Genomic DNA, 22,049 nt, shown 5'->3' with positions numbered 1-22,049 from the left:
TCAGTGTGATGCCATTACAGCTCAGTGTGGACAGCACGGTATCGTACAGTCAGTGCGATGCCATTACAGCTCAGGGCTTCAGTGTTCAGAACTCAATTTCAGCACTGTCTGCATGTCCTCCCCATGGAATGCGTGTGTTTCCCTGAGTGCTCCTGTTGCCCCTCACAATCTAAAGACGTACCGTGTAAGTTAATTGGTCATTGTGAATTTTCCCATGATTAGGTTGGGGTTATCTGGGGTTGTGGCAGCGTGTCTCAAAGGGCCTACTCTGTGCTGTGGCACTAAATAAATACATAAACCCACCTCTGTAACAACTTGTCAAGTTCTTAGCTCTTATCTGCACCATTTTATGATGTGAGCAGATCTATGAGTATCCTTGGGTCTTTAATTAAGCTCAACCACCCTTCCTCCTACTAAGGTCCGCACTTGCCTTCAAGGTTCAGCAAGATTCTGGATAGCCTCTGCACACTTAACTTTTGCACCAGTTTTGTCAAATCAGCACTACATTCCAGCTACATGCCCAGCATATGTAAGACTACGGTATACTGTCCCAAACTATGGCAAACAGTAATCAATTTTCAACCAAGTTGCACTTAAAATCAAATGCCACCAAGTAGAGATGCAAACCTTTAGGAGGAACCAAAGATGCTATCCAAACCAATCACAATTACAGATTTTTATTTTAAACAAATATCAACAGTTACTGATATTTCAATTGAATGTCATAGTTGCTTCAGCTTCACTTAGCTTCTCTCTCTCTCTCTCTCTCTCTCTCTCTCGTTCACTCACAGCATCCTTTAAGCTCCTTTCCACTTTGCCAGAGTTGTGAAATCAGTTCCATACCTTGATGTTATGCAATGGCACATTTGTATCCACGAATATTGTACCCTAGTGCTTTACATTAACAAACCTACATCTAACAGAGTTATACTCCAGTATTATACAGCACTATTCTATTAAATTATATACTATTCTCAGCTGGTACTGTACCCCAGTCTTGTACAGTGACAGTTCTGGGTCCACCAGTACTATACCTTACTGTAATGTAGCAATTGACCTATACTCACCAAACTGTGCCCCAGAATTAATGGCAACGGGTTGTTTTCCTTGTACTTGTTTTATAGTGAAAGAACTATTTTAGCCATACAGTACACCAGAATCTGGGCCCAGATCTGGAGTCATGGTCCAGAAGAACAGACTGGATATGATGTGGTCCCTCTTAGTCCTGGTTAACAGATCACAGTCCCTCTGGGTCCTGGTCACAGGATGTGCCTCAGTTGCACCTCATAGACCCCAGCCCTTTATTTAGCTGAACTCCCGAAGGTCCTGTCTACTGCTGGATGGATCTCAAAGTCAGGCAGACAATCAAATCCTACCTTAGATCTTCAGTCCAGTGCCTTTTCTGGTCTCCACATGCTTCTCTTTAAGACATCACAGACCACAACGTTTAAAAAGTAACATCTGTCCTAGGGATTCTTTCCACAGGTAGTTGTGCTAATGTGCATGCTTCATTGTTGGCCTGTCCCTTAAGTTAAAAACAAAGACCTATTTCATTTCAATCTTTGTGTTAGGCTAAATTACACACCTATTAATTTTATATTGAAATATCCTCAGTACAACTTGACACCACTGAGGTTATTTTAGTATAAGAATGATCTGAAAGAGAATGTCATCTCTGTTCCTTCATCAGTAATATCATTTCTCAGCAATAAACAGCCTTAGACATAGGCAAAGCATAATAAGTTCCCTGCAGAAATTGTGGTTCCTTGAAACAAAGATGTTTCTTCTCAAACCTTCAAACTCTTGGGAATTGCTGTTGCATTAAACTGAAATAAGTTAAACATTTTTGCCAGCTTATGATACCAGAAAAAGTTACTGATATTCTGTCTGCAAGTTTATTACTCCAAGTTAACTACATTTTAAAGAAACCAGGTGCAGATACAGTAGAAACCATTTAATAGTCTACTCCAAGCATTTTAAGCATCTCCTTAATTAATTAATCATATTAAGGGAATGCTTCAGGGAAGGGTTACAAAAAAAATCCTACCTGAAAGCTTGATAACATCACAGGCAAAAAGTAAAGTTTCTAAGTTCCTGCAATTTAGTTTTTGTTTTTTTCAAATATGCAAAAATCAGTCCAATGCTTTGGAATGACTGTAGTCATTAGATTATGTATGGGATACATGAATTCCTTGAAAATGAGGCAAGAAAATGTGAAAATATCAGCTCCTGAGTCCGTGTCACAACAACTTTACCATCAAATCAAATACTGAACAATCAATAATGTTATTGCATGATTGTAATTAATATTTACTGAACAAATTTAAAGGTATTATGTACAATGGCCATAAAATAGTTTCTATTCATTAATTTTGATCCTTCATTTTTTGTAAACATTGCATTTTTTACAGGCCCAGTTATGATATAATTGCAACTTGTGCATGTACCTTTGATGATTCAGCATTTCTTTTCTTTCATTACCTCATGCAATTGGCACATTTTAACCACATTTCATTATCAGCAGCATGCGTTCACTGTCAGTAAGAATTTCACAGAGAAGAGATCATTACTGAAATCCATCTGGCCTCTCATGCAAGCATGAAGTATGAGAGCACCCAAAGTTATGCCATATCTCAATGTCTGTCTGGTCAGTTGCTCAATTGTTTGTTCTATTGCCCAAATATTGTCTCATATATATTATATAATTACAGCAGTCTCTCTTCAGAGCAGCTGGATGTAGCCTGGACTTCATGACTTTAAGTCAGATGTACTCATTTCTTCTGCCAACATGAGCTGTGAAGCTGTATTTTAACATTCTCAATCAATCAAAAGGTTTATGTGGAATACGAGAAGGATAATCTATACACTCTATGTTCTCCTTGTGGAAATCATTCTCATTGGTTTCAATTATATGCAGGTCATAAAAAGAGGTGATACATGTGCTGGAATGAATCAGAAAGCTCATTAATATAATTAAATAATTTTCATTATTTATGAGTAATGTAATCAAATGGAACATAACAGCTGCGATACCTGTTTTGTGTTAAAAGTGAAATGAGTGCCTAAGTTAAACATGCTTCTTATTTTGAAGAGTGGAAATATTTAACATTAAAGTTGCAAAAGATTGTTGCAATTGACCAAGGCCTATGTTGCTACATTTATATTGACTAAATGACTCTAAAAGTGCTTTTCTTCTTGTATGTACACTTAGTGTCCCTTTAATAAGTACACCTACTCATTAATGCAAGTATCCGTAGCCAATCATGTGGCAGCAATTCAATACATAAAAGCATGTAGACATGATCAAGAGATTCAGTTGTTCAGGCCAAACATCAAACTGAGGAAGAAATATGATCTAAGTGACTTTGACCATGGAATGATTGTTATTGCCAGATGGGGTGGTTTGAGTATCTCAGAAACTGCTGACCTCTTGTGATTTTCATGCACAATGGTCTCTAGAGTTTACAGAGAATGGTGTGAAAAAAATTAAATGAGCAACAGTTCTGTGGGTGAAAACACCTTGTTAATGAAAGAGGCCAGAGAAAATATCTAGGCTGGTTCAAGCTGACTGGAAAGTGACAGGAACTCAAATAATCACGTATTACAGCAGTGGTGTACAGAACAGCATCTCTGAATGCACAACAAATATATCTTGAAGTGGATGGGCTACAGCAGTAGGAAAGCACACAGAAGTCCACTCCTGTACCTAATAAAATGGCCAATGAGTGTATATTTTACAAATGTATTACGGACAAAGTTAATGTTTAAAATTTTTTTTAAAACCTCGACCGGGATCTCTCTTTCTACCCTTCTCTTTCTCACTGTTTAACAGATAGAGTCAGGTTATTCTGTTATATTGACTAGGGATAATATAATATATAAAGCCATCATACATACATGTGGTAGATCCAATAAATTAGTGAGTAATGGAAAATAGCCAAACCACAGAATCCCAATAGGAGTTATTAAAATTTTAAAACAGTTGAGAATGCAATTTGCCATGATAGTTTCTACACCCAGTGCCTGCTTGAGCAGATATCCTGTTTCCAGGACAGAACTCATACAACTCTGAACTGGCAACCATTATAATGCCTAATGACAACTGAATTGAGCAATAGACTACCTGCTGAGTCCTAATGGTGCATCAGAATAGCTGCCCCTACACTTACACCTCTACCTGAATACTAAGGGAATTGAGGAATATGCTGATAATCCAGAAAACAGCAATATTGTTTATGATTTCCAAATTTCCACCACAAGTAATGTGGAGTCAAGGAGAAGATCCCACATAATTGTATCAAAGGAGGCCTCCAGCACAGTATAGCCTAGAGCTATTCTTACTTCCATAATTAGGAACTGCTCCAGGTGTGTTGCCTCTGAGACATTTCAATCTGAAGGTACTAAATTCCAGTTGTTGTTAATCATATGAGCACCCGCGGACATCTAATTATGCCATCGGAGTTAATCTATCATTTTACACTAATGTACAAAAATGCTTGAAGTCACCAATTTAAAGCTGAATGGGACATCATTACAGGATAAACATATTGATGTACTAAACTGAGTAAGCACATTTGCTGAGCCACAGCAGAAGACAGATGATACAAAGCAAAAATCAAGGTGCAAAAAAATCTGTTATGAGGTGTACAAAGATCAGGTAATTTCCCACACAGGAAGTCAACAGTATTCACTTAAATCGGAACTTGTGATATCCCATCTCAGAATCAGTTATATATTGCATTTTGACAGCTGCTAAAATGGACAGTGGGTAAAGGTCTTATCAAAGCCCATAGGTTGAACATTTTAATCTACCATATAACATTTTTCATTCCTCTGTTCGGATTGATTTCCTTTGAAAAAACATAGAAAGTTTCCTCTACATAGAAATTGAGACCTTAGAAGAGTTAATATTTAGTTGCTGAGGCAGAAATTGAAATTTCTTGCAACATCTAGTCCTGTTTTTGTTTTTACCTCAACCAGCCATGAAATACTGGAAGGTTAAAACAGAAGCTGTGAGATCCAGACATAGCAGAATGCAAAAAGAGAGTCATGAATGGAATGCTTCGAGTTCTCCATGTGAAAGGCTTGGAAGACTCCATGTCACAGAGTCATACAGCACAGAACCAGGCTATTTGGCTCATTGCATCAACCTACAACTAATCCCACTCATCTATATAATGTCCACAGGCTTCTATGCCTCGGCGATTCAAGCACTTGTCTCGTGAGCTGTACAAGTGCAGAATTTACTATTTATTTTTTTTAGCCAACCTAAGTTTTCTAAGTTGGCCCAAATTCTATGATTATAATTCACTTCTATACTCCTGCAAGTGACTACTTTTCCATGGAGGCTGCCTGGCCTGCTGAGTTCCTCCAGCATTTTGTGTGCATTGCCTAGAACGTGAATAATTGCTCCTTAAACAATAGTTCCTTACAAGTTCCAGAGATTGTATTTATTACCACAATTTAACATCCAAGATGTCAAAACCAATTTTTTTCAGGTGCCAACCTAAATTATTTGTATATGAATGAAACACCTTATTAAATAATGAAAAGAAATCTTCCATCTGCACAACTTCAAACCGAGCTTGGAAAGTTTTCCTGATCCACTCTGGCTCAGACAGTAACCTATGTCTGAGTGAGACTTGACTTTCTCCCAGCACACCAGACAGAGTGATCAAACCAGTAGGCTTCTTGATTTTCCATATGGACCAAACTGCTGATTCAGAAGAGGCAAAAGGTGGAGGTGCGTGTTCCATGATAAATTCTCGATGGTGGTCCGATGTGGCAGTTTTGTTGAACTCGGAAGGCGGATGAGTTGAGGGCGTGGATTGACACGTGGAATTATGATGTTGTAGCAATTAGTGAAACTTGACTACAGGAGGGGCAGGACTGGCAGCTTAATATTCCAGGGTTCCGATGTTTCAGATGTGATCAAGGCAGAGGAATGAAAGGTGGGGGAGTAGCATTGCTTGTTAGGGAAAATATTACAGCAGTGCTCAGGCCGGACAGATTAGAGGGCTTGTCTACTGAGTCCTTATGGGTGGAGCTGAGAAACAGGAAAGGTATGGCCACATTAGTGGGATTGTATTACAGACCACCCAATAGTCAACGAGACTTGGAAGAGCAAATCTGCAGAGAGATAGCAGACAACTGCAGGAAACATAAAGTTGTGGTGGTAGGGGATTTTAATTTTCCATACATTGATTGGGACTCACATACTGTTAGGGGTCTAGATGGTTTAGAGTTTGTAAAATGTGTTCAGGAAAGTTTTCTAAATCAGTATATAGAGGGACCAACTAGAGGGGATGCAATATTGGATCTCCTGTTAGGAGACGAATTAGGGCAAGTGACAGAAGTCTGTGTAGGGGAGCACTTTGGTTCCAGTGATCGTAACACCATTAGTTTCAATTTGATCATGGACAAGGATAGATCTGGTCCTAGGGTTGAGGTTCTGAACTGGAAGAAGGCCAAATTTGAAGAAATGAGAAAGGATCTAAAAAGCGTGGATTGGGACAGGTTGTTCTCTGGCAAAGATGTGATTGGTAGGTGGGAAGCCTTCAAAGGGGAAATTTTGAGAGTGCAGAGTTTGTATGTTCCTGTCAGGATTAAAGGCAAATTGAATAGGAATAAGGAACCTTGGTTCTCAAGGGATATTGCAACTCTGATAAAGAAGAAGAGGGAGTTGTATGAAATGTATAGGAAACAGGGGGTAAATCAGGTGCTTGAGGAGTATAAGAAGTGCAAGAAAATACTTAAGAAAGAAATCAGGAGGGCTAAAAGAAGACATGAGGTTGCCTTGGCAGTCAAAATGAAGGATAATCCAAAGAGCTCTTACAAGTATATTAAGAGCAAAAGGATTGTAAGGGATAAAATTGGTCCTCTTGAAGATCAGAGTGGTTGGCTTTGTGCGGAACCAAAGGAAATGGGGGAGATCTTAAATAGGTTTTTTGCATCTGTATTTACTAAGGAAGCTGGCATGAAATCTATGGAACTGAGGGAATCAAGTAGTGAGACCATGGAAACTGTACAGATTGAAAAGGAGGAGGTGCTTGCTGTCTTGAGGAAAATTAAAGTGGATAAATCCCCGGGACCTGACAGAGTGTTCCCCCGGACCTTGAAGGAGACTAGTGTTGAAATTGCGGGGGCCCTGGCAGAAATATTTAAAATGTCGCTGTCTACAGGTGAAGTGCCGGAGGATTGGAGAGTGGCTCATGTTGTTCCGTTGTTTAAAAAAGGATTGAAAAGTAATCCGGGAAATTATAGGCCGGTGAGTTTAACGTCAGTAGTAGGTAAGTTATTGGAGGGAGTACTAAGAGACAGAATCTACAAGCATTTGGATAGACAGGGGCTTATTAGGGAGAGTCAACATCGCTTTGTGCGTGGTAGGTCATGTTTGACCAATCTGTTGGAGTTTTTCGAGGAGGTTACCAGGAAAGTGGATGAAGGGAAAGCAGTGGATATTGTCTACATGGACTTCAGTAAGGCCTTTGACAAGGTCCCACATGGGAGGTTAGTTAGGAAAATTCAGTTGCTAGGTATACATGGAGAGGTGGTAAATTGGATTAGACATTGGCTCGATGGAAGAAGCCAGAGAGTGGTGGTAGAAAATTGCTTCTCTGAGTGGAGGCCTGTGACTAGTGGTGTGCCACAGGGATCAGTGCTGGGTCCATTGTTATTTGTCATCTATATCAATGATCTGGATGATAATGTGGTAAATTGGATCAGCAAGTTTGCTGATGATACAAAGATTGGAGGTGTAGTAGACAGTGAGGAAGGTTTTCAGAGCCTGCAGAGGGACTTGGACCAGCTGGAAAAATGGGCCGAAAAATGGCAGATGGAGTTTAATACCGACAAGTGTGAGGTATTGCACGTTGGAAGGACAAACCAACGTAGAACATACAGGGTTAATGGTAAGGCACTGAGGAGTGCAGTGGAACAGAGGAATCTGGGAATACAGATACAAAATTCCCTAAAAGTGTCGTCACAGGTAGATAGGGTCGTAAAGAGAGCTTTTGGTACATTGGCCTTTATTAATCGAAGTATTGAGTATAAGAGCTGGAATGTTATGATGAGGTTGTATTAGGCATTGGTGAGGCCGAATCTGGAGTATTGTGTTCAGTTTTGGTCACCAAATTACAGGAAGGATATAAATAAGGTTGAAAGAGTGCAGAGAAGGTTTACAAGGATGTTGCCGGGACTTGAGAAACTCAGTTACAGAGAAAGGTTGAATAGGTTAGGACTTTATTCCCTGGAGCGTAGAAGAATGAGGAGAGAGTTGATAGAGGTATATTAAATTATGATGGGTATTGATAGAGTGTATGCAAGCAGGCTTTTTCCCCTGAGGCAAGGGGAGAAAAAAACCAGAGGACATGGGTTAAGGGTGAGGGGGGAAAAGTTTAAAGGGAACATTAGGGGGGGCTTCTTCACACAGAGAGTGGTGGGAGTATGGAATGAGCTGCCAGACGAGGTGGTAAATGCAGGTTCTTTTTTAACATTTAAGAATAAATTGGACAGATACGTGGATGGGAGGTGTATGGAGGGATATGGTCCGTGTGCAGGTCAGTGGGACTAGGCAGAAAATGGTTCGGCACAGCCAAGAAGGGCCAAAGGGCCTGTTTCTGTGCTGTAGTTTCTATGGTTTCTATGGTTTTCATGTTGCCTAACCTTGAACACCTAATGGTCAAATGCCAGCTGTTCCATTTACCTAGGGAATTCTCCTCCATAATCCTGACCACAATTTAATACCACCAGCAGCCGAATATAATCAAGCGCTTGAGAAACTGCATGATATCGTCTCCAAATAAGAAACAGTCCATCCTGGCGTATTTCAAGTCATAGTCGGGGACTTCAAACAGAAAACCCTGCCCAATTACCATCAGCATATTACCTGTACCACCAGAGATCCCAATACATTAGACCACTAATGTAACACTCGCTTCGCCTAGCCGTTTAATATAGGGGGTGATAACCCCCTGCCTGGCCAAACTTAAGAAATTTTGTTTGGGTGGGTGCTGTGCGATGTGTCCCTTGTTATAAATCAGTACCCCAAAATAACAAACAGTGCACAATATGTGATTAAACAGTTAAGCTTTATAAATCTTACTTTGACTATATGGTAAGCAGAGAAACGAAATATATATATTTTTAAAAGGGCCCAAATCTTAGTAAACAGTTTGTGCACAAAGTTGGAGCTCACACGTAGGTCGATCGTCGCTGCCCGTCGGATTCTCACTCCAAGTCCACCCCGTCCGGCGGTCCACCAAATCTCTTAATTCACGTCTTCTCTCTTCATCTCTCTGTCTCTCTCTCTCCCTCTCTGGAAAAATCAACTGCTTCCAGATTCACCAGACAGGGCAACAAAATCCTGATTGGCTAACATGAATCCACAGTCCTGTTACCTCCAGCCATAACCCAAACATTGCTTCTACAGAGAAACCGTTACTTCAGCAGTGAACATTACAAAAAAACCATTACATTAGCAGTGAAACCTTACAATGAGATAAGGAATGCCTAGCATTCCATACCAGACCGTATCTCGGCAAATCAAATCACTTGGCTGTCCTCCTACCTGCATACAGGTAGAGGCTAAAGATCAAAGCTCCAGAGATTAGGACAACAAAGAGGTGGTTGAAGGAGGCTAAGAAGCGGCTGTGGGATTGCTTCAAATCAGTGGACTGGGCCATGTTCAAGGACTCACCTGTGGATCTGAATGAATACACCATGGTTGTCACGGACTTTATGAAAACAGTTGTGGATGAGTGTGTCCCACAAAATCATTCAGAGCTTTCCCCAATCAGAAGCCCTGGATGAACCACAAGATCCACAATCTGCTGAGAGCCAGATCAGAGGCATTCAAGCCTGGTAACCAAGAAAGTTAAAAGAGGTCCAGGTATGATCACTGGAAAGCTATCTCATGGGCAAAGCAGCAATTCCGGACTAAACTTGAATCACCAAAGAGTGCTCGGCAGTTGTGGCAGAGCTTGAATACTATCACTTCGCATAAAGTTAACCCAAGTGACATAGGCAACAACAGGGCTTTGCTTCCAGATGAGCTTAATGCCTTCTATGCTTGCTTTGACTGTCAAGACATGAAGGAACCATCACGAACTCCCACAGTCCCCAATAATTATACAATTTCAGCCTATTATATGAGGAAAATGTGCAAGTTGCCTTTGGGCGGGTGAACCCACGAAAAGTATCTGGCCCAGACAGGGTACCTGGCCAAGTACTAAAGACATGTGCTGATCAACTGGCTGAAGTGTTCACTGAGATCTTTAACCTCTCGGTTCAACAGCCTGAGATACTCATCTGCTTCAAGCAAGTTTCAATTGTGCTGGTGTCCAAGAAGAACGTGGTAACCGGCCTCAATGGCTATCATTCAGTAGCACTTATCCACAGTGATGAAGTGCTTTGAGAGCCTGGTGATGAAACAGATCAACTCCTGCCTGAGAAGCGACTTGGATCCACTCCAATTTGCCTACTGGAGCAACAGGTCCTCAGTAGATACCATCTCACTGGCTCTTCACTCTACCCTGAAACATCTGGACAACAAAGATGCATATATTACAATGTACTTATCGACTAAAGCTCAGTATTAAATACCATCATCCCTCTAAAACTAATCAATAGGTTTTTAGACCTTGGCCTCAATACCTCTTTGTGCAATTGGATCCTCGATTTTCTCAATTGCAGACCCTGTCAGTTCAGATTGGCAATAGCATCTCCTCCATAACTCCATCGGCACAAGTGCACCACAAGGCTGTGTGCTGAGCCCTCTGCTCTACTTGCTATACACTTATGATCGTGTGGCTAAGCACAGCTCCAATGCCATATTCAAGTTTGCTGATGACAGCACTATCATAGGCTAAATCAAAGGTTGTGATGAATCAGTATTAGGAAGGGTATTGAAAATCAGGCCAGTGGTGCCACGACAACAACCTCTTACTCAATGTCAGCAAGACCAAGGAGTAGATTAACTTCAGGGGAAGGAAAGCAGAGGTCCACGTGCCAGTCCTCATTAGAGGAACAGAGGTGGAGAGGGCCAGCATCTTTAAATTCTTCAGTGCTGGTTATCATTTTGGAGGAGCTGTCCAGAGCCCAGCACATAAATGCAACAATGAAGAAAGCATGGGAATGCCTCAAATCCCTCAGGAGCTGTGAGAAGGTGAGTGTGGAGAAAGGAGAGTTGGGAGGCCTGGATTAGGGGAAAGAGAGAGAAGCAAGAGTGAACTGAAGGGAAAGGAACAAATACAAAAAAGGAGGGAGAGAGAAACCAAGGAATTATAGACTGGTTAGCTTAACATCGGTGGTGGGGAAAATGCTAGAGTCAGTTACCAAAGATGTGATAACAGCACATTTGGAAAGCGGTGAAATCATTGGACAAAGTCTGCATGGATTTGTGAAAGGAAAATCATGTCTGACGAATCTCATAGAATTTTTTGAGGATGTAACTAGAAGAGTGGATAGAGCAGAACCAGTGGATGTGGTATATTTGGATTTTCAAAAGGCTTTTGACAAGGTCCCACACAGGAGATTAGTGTGCAAACTTAAAGCACATGGTATTGGGGGTAAGGTATTGATGAGGATAGAGAATTGATTGGCAGACAGGAAGCAAAGAGTGGGAATAAACAGGACCTTTTCAGAATGGCAGGCAGTGACTAGTGGGGTACCACAAGGCTCAGTGCTGGGACCCCAGTTGTTTACAATATATATTAATGACTTAGACGAGGGAATTAAATGCAGCATCTCCAAGTTTGCAGATGACATGAAGCTGGGCGGCAGTGTTAGCTGTAAGGAGGATGCTAAGAGGATGCAGGGTGACTTGGATAGGTTGGGTGAGTGGGCAAATTCATGGCAGATGCAACTTAATGTGGATAAATGTGAGGTTATCCACTTTGGTGGCAAAAATAGGAAAACAGATTATTATTTGAATGGAGGCCGATTAGGAAAAGGGGAGGTGCAACGAGACCTGGGTATCATTATACACCAGTCATTGAAAGTGGGCATGCAGGTACAGCAGGCAGTGAAAAAGGCGAATGGTATGCTGGCATTCATAGCAAGAGGATTCGAATACAGAAGCAAGGAGGTACTACTGCAGTTGTACAAGGCCTTGGTGAGACCACACCTGGAGTATTGTGTGCAGTTTTGGTCCCCTAATCTGAGGAAAGACATCCTTTCCATAGAGGGAGTACAAAGAAGGTTCACCAGATTAATTCCTGGGATGGCAGGACTTTTATATGATGAAAGACTGGATCGACTAGGCTTATATTCGTTGGAATTTAGAAGATTGAGGGGGGATCTTATTGAAACGTATAAAATCCTAAAGGGATTGGACAGGCTAGATGCAGGAAGATTGTTCCCGATGTTGGGGAATTCCAGAACGAGGGGTCACAGTCTGAGGATAAAGGGGTAGCCTTTTAGGACCGAGATGAGGAAAAACTTCTTCACACAGAGAGTGGTGAATCTGTGGAATTCTCTGCCACAGGAAACAGCTGAGGCCAGTTCATTGGCTATATTTAAGAGGGAGTTAGATATGGCCCTTGTGGCTAAAAGAATCAGGGGGGTATGGAGGGAAGGCTGGTACAGGGTTCTGAGTTGGATGATCAGCCATGATCATACTGAATGGCGGTGCAGGCTCGAAAGGCCGAATGCCCTACTCTTGCACCTATTTTCTATGTTTCTATGTTATGATTGCACTGCTCCTGGGAAACGCTGTCTCATTCTGCCCTGCAGAGCTGATGTATGCTTAGAATGACAATAAAGTTTTTTGAATCTTGAATCTTGAATATCTGCCTCCACTACTGTCGCCGGCAGCCCATTCCACGCACTCACCACTCCCTGCGTAAAAAGCTTACCCCTGACTCCTCCTCTGTAGCTACTCCCAAGTACCTTAAAACTGTGCCCTCTCGTGCTAGCCATTTCAGCCCTGGGGAAAGCCTCTGACTATCCACATGATCAATGCCTCTCATCATCTTATACACCTCTATCAGGTCACCTCTCAGCGTCCGTCGCCCCAAGGAGAAAAGGCCGAATTCACTCAACCTATCCTTATAAGGCATGCGCCCCAATTAAGGCAACATCCTTGTAAATCTCCTATGCACCCTTTCTATGGTTTCCACATCCTTCCTGTTGTATGGTGACCAGAACTGAGCACAGTACTCCAAGTGGGGTCTGACCAGGGTCCTATATAGCTGCAACATTTACCTCTCGGCTCCTATACTCAATACCATGATTGATAAAGCCAATGCACAGTATGCCTTCTTAACCACAGAGTCAACCTGCGCAGCAGCTTTGAGTGTCCTATGGACTTGGACCCCAAGATCTCTCTGATCCTCCACAAGGCCAAGAGTCTTACCATTAATACTATATTCTGCCATCATACTTGATCTACCAAAATGAACCACTTCACACTTATCTGGATTGAACTCCATCTGCCACTACTCAGCCCAGTTTTACATCCTATCAATGACCCACTGTAAACTCTGACAACCCTCCATTCTATCCACAACACCTCCTACCTTCGTGTCATCGGCAAATTTATTAACCCATCCCTCCACTTCCTCATCCAGGTCGGTTATAAAAATCACGAAGAGTAAGGGTCCCAGAACAGATCCCTGAGGCACACCACTGGTCACCAATCTCCACACAGAATATGACCAGTCTACAACCATTCTTTGCCTTCTGTGGGCAAGCCAGTTCTGGATCCACAAAGCAAGGTCCCCTTGGATCCCATGCCTCCTTACTTTCTCAATAAACCTTGCATGGGTTACCTTGTCAAATGCCTTGCTGAAATCCATATACACTACATCTACTGCTCTACCCTCATCAATGTGTTTAGTCACATCCTCAAAAAATTCACTCAGGCTCATAAAGCACGACCTGCCTTTGACAAAGCCATGCTGACTATTCCTATTCATATTATGCCTTTCCAAATATTCATAAATCCTGCCTCTCAGGATCTTCTCCCAACTTACCAACCGCTGAAGTAAGACTCACTGGTTTATAATTTCCTGGGCTATCTCTACTCCCTTTCTTGAATAAAGGAACAACATCTGCAACCCTCCAATCCTTTGGAACCTCTCTCGTCCCCATTGATGATGCAAAGATCATTGCCAGAGGCTCAGTAATCTCCTCCCTCGCCTCCCACGGGAGCCTGGGGTACATCTCATCTGGTCCCGATGACTTACCCAACTTGATGCTTTCCAAAAGCTCCAGCACATCCTCTTCCTTAATATCTACATGCTCAAGCTTTTCAGTCCACTACAAGTCATCCCTACAATTGCCAAGATCCTTTTCCACAGTGAATAATGAAGCAAAGTATTCATTAAGTACCTCTGCTATTTCCTCCAGTTCTATACACACTTTTCCACTGTCACACTTGATTGGTCCTATTCTCTCACGTCTTATCTTCTTGCTCTTCACATACTTGTAGAATGCCTTGGGGTTTTCCTTAATCCCATCTGCCAAGGCCTTCTCATGGTCCCTTCTGGCTCTCCTAATTTCATTCTTAAGCTCCTTTCTGCTAGCCTTATAATCTTCTAGATCTCTTTCATTACCTAGTTTTTTGAACCTTTCATAAGCTCTTCTTTTCTTCTTGACAGATTTACAACAGCCTTTGTACACCATGGTTCCTGTACCTTACATTCCTTTCCCTATCTCATTGGAACGTACCTATGCAGAACTTCATGCAAATATCCCCTGAACATTTGCCACATTTCTTCCATACATTTCCCTGAGAACATCTGTTTCCAATTTAGGCTTCCAATTTCCCACCTGATAGCCTCATATATCCCCCTCCTCCAATTAAACACTTTCCTAACTTGTTTGCTCCTATCCCTCTCCAATGCTTTGGGAAAGGCGATAGAATTGTGATCACTATCTCAAAAATGCTCTCCCATTGAGAGATCTGACACCTGACCAGCTTCATTTCCCAATACCAGATCAAGTACAGCTTCTCCTCTTGTAGGCTTTTCTGCATACTATGTCAAGAAACCTTCCTGAACATACCTAACAAACTCCACCCCATCTAAACCCCTCACTCTAGTGAGATGACAATCGATATTTGGGAAATTAAAATCTCCCACCACGACTACCCTGTTATTATTACACCTTTCCAGAATCTGTCTCTCTAACTGCTCCTCAATGTCCCTGTTACTATTGGGTGGTCTATAATAAACATCCAGTAGAGTTATTAACTCCCTCCTGTTCCTAACTTCCACCCACAGAGACTCCGTAGACAACCCCTCCATGACTTCCTACTTTTCTGCAGCTGTGACACTATCCCTGAACAACAGTGCCACGCCCCCACCTCTTTTGCCTCCCTCCCTGTCCTTTCTGAAACATCTAAAGCCCGGCACCCCTGAGCCATCCAACTCTCTATAATGGCCACAACATCATAGCTTCAAGTACTGATCCATCCGCTTTGTTCATAATACTCCTTGCATTAAAATAGACACATCTCAAACCATCAGTCTGAGCACGTCCCTTCTCGATCACCTGCCTATCCTCCCTCTTGCACTTTCTCTAAGTTTTCTCTATTTGTGAGCCAACTGCCTCTTCCTCCGTCTCTTCAGTTCAGTTCCCACCCCCCAGTAATTTTAGTTTAAACTCCCTCCAATAGCCTTTGTAAACCTCTCCGCCAGGATATTGGTCCCCCAGGATTCAAGAGCAACCCATCCTTTATGTACAGCCCATGCCTGCCCCGAAAGAGGTCCCAATGATCCAGAAATCTGAATCCGTGCCCTCTGCTTCAATCTCTCAGCCAGGCATTTATCCTCCATCTCATTCTATTCCTACACTCACTGTCGCGTGGCACAGGCAGTAATCCCAAGATTACTACCTTTGAGATCCTGTTTGACCCCCTAACTTTAGAGTCCCCTATCACTGCTGCCATCCTCTTCCTTTCCCTAACCTTCTGAGCCACAGGGCCAGACTCTGTGCCAGAGGCACAGCCACTGTTGCTTCCCCCAGGTAGGCCATTCCCCCCCTCAACAGTACTCAAGCAGGAGTGCTTATTGTCAAGGGGTACAGCCACAGGGGTACTCTCTAGCATCTGACTCTTGCCCTTCCCTCTCCTTACTATTACCCACTTATCTGTCTCACGAGGCCCCGGTGTGACTACCTGCCTATGGCTCCTCTCTATCACCTCCTCAATCTCCCTGACCAGATGAAGGTCATCGAGCTGCATCTCTAGTTTCCTAACACAGTCCCTAAGGAGCTGCAGCCTGATGCACCTGGTGCAGACGTGGCCATCCAAGAGGCTGGGAGTCTCCAGGACTTCCTACATCTGACACCGAGCACAGAACACAGGCCTCACACACATACTTCCGTTTGTATTCCACACAGTTAACCTACCTGGCCTCAACTCATTATCGTCAAAACCTATTGAGCCAAAGCCTTCCCATTCTGTCTCCCTCTACTCTGATGCCTGCTCGATAAAGCTGTCTCCTTTTAAACTCTTCTCGCTGTTCTAACTGGCTGCTGTCCACATGCTTGCACAGTCATACCCTGATCAAACTGCTGAAGGTTTTTTTACCCAGGTTCCTAAATTTTCATCTTTGTTCTTGGATCAATGCCTAAATACATATCTGTCTCAAATGATACCCTGAATTAGCTGCTGTAGTTTGGAGAGGGAGAAGTGAAAATCAGATGTATTGCTATTACAGTGGAGTAAAGGTAACTACAGAAACATAAAAGGTAAAAGAAGAACTGGTCAAGGTTAATTGGAAGGGATGACAGAGAGCAGCAATGGCTTGAGTTCCTAGGAGTAATTTGGATGATCCAGAATCAGTTCATCCCAAGGAAGAGGAAGCATTCTAAAGAGAGAATAAGGCAAATGTGGTTGACAATGGAAGTCAATGACGGCATAAAAACAAGAGCTGGCAAAAACAAAAGTATTGAATTATGAAAGGAAGCTGGTGACTAATATCAAAGAAGATGCTAAAAGCTTTTTTAAATATATAAAGGGTAAAAGGGAGTCAAGGGTAGATATAGAACTAATAGAAAATGACATTGGAGATATTATAATGATAGACACAGAGATAGCAGAGGAAATGAAAGCATACTTTGCATCAGTCTTCACAGTGGAAGACATCTGCAGTATACCAGACATTCAAGAGTGTCAGGGAAGTGAAGTATATGCAGTGAAAATTGCAACTGACCAGGTGCTCAGGAGCTTAATAGTCTGAGGGTGGATAAATCTCCTGGACCTGATGGAATGCACCCTCAGATTCTGAAGGAAGTAGCTGGAGAGATTGTGGAGGCATTAACAATGATCTTTCAGGAATCGATAGATTCTGGCATTCTACCAGACGACTGGAAAATTGCAAATGTTACTCTGCTATTTAAGAAGGATGGGAGGCAACAGAAAGGAAACTATAGGTCTGTTAGCCTGAAATCAATGGTTGGGAAGTTGCTGGAATTAATTGTCAGGGATGAGATTATGGAGTACCTGGAGGCACATGACAAGACAGGCCAAAGCCAGCATGGTTTCCTTCAAGGAAGATCCTGCCTGACAAACCTACTGCAATTTTTTGAGGAAATTACAAGCAGGGTAGACAAAGGAGATGCAGTAGATGTGGTGTATTTGGATTCTCAAAAGGCCTGTGACAAGGTGCTGCACATGAGGCAGTTTAGCAAGATAAGAGCCCATGGAATAACATGGGTGGATCATTGGCTGATAAACAGAAAACAGAGAGTGGGAATAAAGGGATCCTATTCTGGCTGGCTGCCGGTTACCAGTGGGTCAGTGTTGGGACCACTGCTTTTTACGATGTATGACAATGATTTGGACTATGGGATTAATGAATCTGTGGCAAAATTTGCTGATAATACAAAGATAAGTGGAGGAGCGGGTACTGTTGAGGAAACAGAGAGCCTGCAGAAAAACTTAGATAGTTTCGGGGAATGGGCAAAGATGTGGCAAAGGAAATACAACGTTGGAAAGTGTATGGTCATGCAGTTTGGTGGAAGAAGTAAACGGGCAGACTATTATTTAGATGGGAGAGAATTCAAAATGCAGAGATGCGAAGGGACTTGGAGTCCTTGTGCAGGAAACCCTAAAGGTTAAACTCCAGGTTGAGTCAGTGGTGAAGAATACGAATGCAATGTTGCCATTCATTTTTAGAAGTATAGAATATAAGAGCAGGGAGTGATGTTGAGCCTCTATAAGGCACTTGGTAGACCACACTTGGAGTACTGTGTGCAGTTTTGGACTCCTTATTTTAGAAAAGATATACTGACATTGGAGAGGGTTCAGAGAAGATTCATGAGAATGATTCCAGAAATGAAAGGGTTACCGTATGAGGAACGTCTGGCGGCTCTTAGGCTGTATTCCCTGGAGTTCAGGAGAATGAGGTGGGATTTCATAGAAACATTCTGAATGTTAAAAAGCCTGAACAGATTAGATATGGCAAAGTTATTTCCTATGGTAGGGGAGTCTAGGACAAAAGGGCACAACTTCAGGGCTGAAGAATGTCAATTTAGAACAGAAATTACTTTAGTCAGAAGGTGGTAAATCTGTGGAATTTGTTGCCACAAGAGGCTATGGAGGCTAAGTCATTGGGTGTACTTAAGGCAGAGATAGATAGGTTCTTGATTAGCATCAAAGCGTATGGGGAGAAGGCAGGGGAATGGGGATGCTGGAGGAGGAATTGGATCAGCCCATGATTGAATGACGGAGCAGACTCAATGGGCCTAATGGCCTACTTCTGCTCCTATATCCCGTGGTCTTATAGTCTTAAAATATGGGAAAAGTCACTGGAAAGCTGGAGGATTGGGAAGTTTTTAAAAAACAATAGAAGACAACTGAAAAAAACAATAAAGAGAGAAAAGATAAATATAAAAGGAGGCTTCGGCTCTATGTAAAGCATCTGTTAAGGCTTCCTTTTTGTTTTTTTTTAATCCCTCTCTTACTGTACCATATAAGTGGTTGTGGTGTGTTCTTCGTGCCAGATGTTGGAGAACTGGGAGACCCAGAGTCTCCCGGGGAGGTACATCTGCATGTAGTGCATCTGACTGTAGCTTCTTGAAGACCATGTTATGGATCTGGAGCAGCAACTGGATGACCTTCGGCTTGTATGGGAGAGTGAGGAGATAATTGATCAAAGTTACAGGGAAGTGGTCATCCCGAAGTTGCAGGAGGTGAGTACCTGGGTGACTGTCAGGAGTAATGGAAATAGGCAGTTAGGGCAGGGTATCCCTGTGGCTATTCCCTTCAAAAACAAGTATACAGCTTTGGATACTTCTGTGGGGGATGACTTCCTGGGAGACTGGCGACCGGGTTACAGGCACTGAGCAAGGGTCTGTTGTGCGAAAGGGAAAGAGAGAGAAGAAGGGAGTGGTAGTGGCAGGGGATTCAATAGTGAGGGGAACAGACAGGAGATTCTGTGGACGTGAACGGGACACCCAGATGGTATGTAACCTCCCAGATGCCAGGGTCAGGGATGTCTCAGATCACATCTACAACATTTTGGAGAGGGAAGGGGAGCGGCCAGATGTCTTGGTACATACTGGTATCAATGACATAGGAAGGAAAAGCATTGAGGTCCTGAAAAGAGAATTTAGAGAGTTAGGTAGAAAGTTGATTTCTGGATTGCTGCTTGTGCCAAATGCTAGTGAGGGTAGAAACAGGATGATCTGGCAAATAAATATGTGGCTGAGAAGCTAGTGCAGGGGACAGGGCTTCAGGTTCATGGATCATTGGGATCTCTTCAGGGGCAGGTATGACCTGTTCAAAGGTGACGGGTTGCACCTGAACCCAAGGGGGATCAGGTTTGTTAGAGCTGTTGGGGAGGATTTAAACTAACTTGGCAGGGGGATGGGAACCAGAGTGAAGAGACTCAGGATAGGATGGATGGTAAAAAAAGTAAAGAAGGCATGCAGTCAGACTGTCAGGAAGGGCGGGTAGGTGATGGGATTTGGTTGCAGCCAACAGGCTGAGTGTCAAAACATTAAGGATGTAGAATCAGAAAGTATAGCAAATACGGTACTCAAGGTGTTGTATCTAAATGTGTGTAGTATAAGAAATAAGGTGGATGATCTTGTTGCACGATTACAGATTGCCAGGTATGATGTTGTGGCCATCACTGAATCGTGGCTGAAGGATAATTGTTGTTGGGAGCTGAATGTCCAAAGTTACACATTGTATCGGAGGGATAGGAGGGTAAGCAGAGGGTTCTACTGGTAAAGAATGTCATCAATTCAATAGAAAGATGTGACATAGGATCAGAAGGTGTCCTTGTGGGTTGAGTTAAGAAACTGTAAGGGTAAAAGGACGCTGATGGCAGTTATATGCATGCCTCCAACAGTGGCTGAGAAGTGGTACACAGATTACAACCGTAAATAGAAAAAGGCGAGTCAAAAGGGCAACATTATGGTAGTCATGGGAGATCTTAACCTGCAGGTTGATAATGGATTTCAAGAGAGCCAGTTTGTTGAATGCCTAAGAGATAGCTTTTTAGAGCAGTTTGTCATTGAGCCTACTCGAGAATCAGCTATACTGGATTGGATGTTATGTAATGAACCGGAGGCAATTAGGGAGCATAAGGTAAAAGAACCCTCAGGAACCAATGAGTAGTTGTGGAAAGGATGTTTCCCATGGTGGGAGAGTCCAGGACAAGACGGCATAGCCTCATGATAGAGAGGCGCCCTTTCAAAACAGAGATGCAGAGAAATTTCTTTAGCCAAAGGATGGTGAATTTGTGGAATTTGTTGCCACATGTAGCTGTGGAAGCCAGGTTGTTGGGTGTATTTAAGGCAGAGATTGATAGGTTCTTGATTGGACAGGGCGTCAAAGGTTACGGGGAGAAAGCCAGGAACTGGGGTTGAGGAGGAGAAAAAAAGAGAATCAGCCATGATTGAATGGTGGAGCAGACTCGATGGGCCAGATGGCCTAATTCTGATCCTATGTCTTATGGTCTAAAAGATGACACCAGAAGTTTTCTCGATATATAAAGAATAAAAGAAAGGCAAGCGAGCATGTGGGACCGCTGGAAAATGACACTGGAGAGGTAGTAATGGGGAACAAAGAAACGACTCAAATTCAATAAGTATTTGACTTCGGTCTTCACTGTGAAGAAAACCAGCAAAATGCAGAAATTTGAAAGTGTCAGGGGGCAGAGGTGAATGTAGTTGCTATTTCTAAAGAGCGGGTGCTTGGGTAGCTGAAGGGTCCAGAGGTAGAAAAGTCACCTGGACCAGAGGTCAACAATCCAGGGTTCTAAAAGAGGTAGCTAATGCGATTGTGGTGGCATTAGCAGTGATCTTTCAAGCATCACCAGATTCCAGAATGGACCTGGAGGAATGGAAAACTATAAATGTCATCCACTCTTTAGGAAGAGAGGGAGGCAAAAGACTGGAAATTATAGGTCAGCTAGTCTGACTTCAGTGGTTGGTAATATGCTAGAGTCCAATACAGGGAATGAGATTTTGGGTTCTTAGAGGCACATAATAAAATAGCCTGAAATCAGCATGGTTTCAATAAAATAATAACTTGTCTGACAAATCTGTTGGAATTCTGTGAGGAAATAGCAAGCAGAATAGACAAAGGAGAGGCAGTGGATATTGTTCACCTGGATTTTCAGAGGGCCTTTAATAAGGTGCTGCACATGAGGCTGCTAAACAAGATCGAAGTCCGTGGTGTTACAGGATAGAAGACTAGCTGACTGGCAGAAGGCAAAGAGTGGGAATAAAGGGACCATTTTCTGGTCAGCTGCTGGTGACTCGTGGTGTTCCACAGTGGTTGATATTGTGTCTGGTATACTTTTCATGTCAAATGTTAATAATCTGGATGATGGATTTGATGCTTTTGTAGCCCAATTTGCAGTCACTACAAAGATAGATGGAGGGACAGTTAGTGTTGTGGAAGTAGGGAGTTTGCAGAAGGGTGTGTACAGATTAGGTGAATGTGTCAGATGGAATACAGCATAGAGATGTGTGTGGTCAAGCATTTTCGTGGAAGGAATAAAGACATAGACTATTGCCTAAACAGGGAGTGAACTCAGAATTCAGATGTGCAAAGGGACTTGGGAATCCTAATGCAGAATTCCCTA

The 22,049-nt window shown here is 42.6% G+C and overlaps 1 protein-coding gene across 1 annotated transcript in view; it reads right to left on the bottom strand.

Moving 5' to 3' along the window:
- Positions 1-1,456: 1,456 nt before the first annotated feature.
- The window catches only part of LOC140196380 (RING finger protein 228), a 30,994-nt gene continuing 10,401 nt past the window's right edge, over positions 1,457-22,049 (bottom strand). The window contains exon 2 of the transcript XR_011885691.1: positions 1,457-1,525. The gene's annotated coding sequence lies outside the window, so the exon portion shown is untranslated. The remainder of the gene's footprint in view (positions 1,526-22,049) is intronic.

This window comes from Mobula birostris, chromosome 4 (assembly GCF_030028105.1).
Source record: "Mobula birostris isolate sMobBir1 chromosome 4, sMobBir1.hap1, whole genome shotgun sequence".
Taxonomy (NCBI): Eukaryota; Metazoa; Chordata; class Chondrichthyes; order Myliobatiformes; family Myliobatidae; genus Mobula; species Mobula birostris.
The sequence above is the reverse complement of the archived record's forward strand: the minus strand, read 5'-3'. Positions and strand labels throughout refer to the sequence as shown.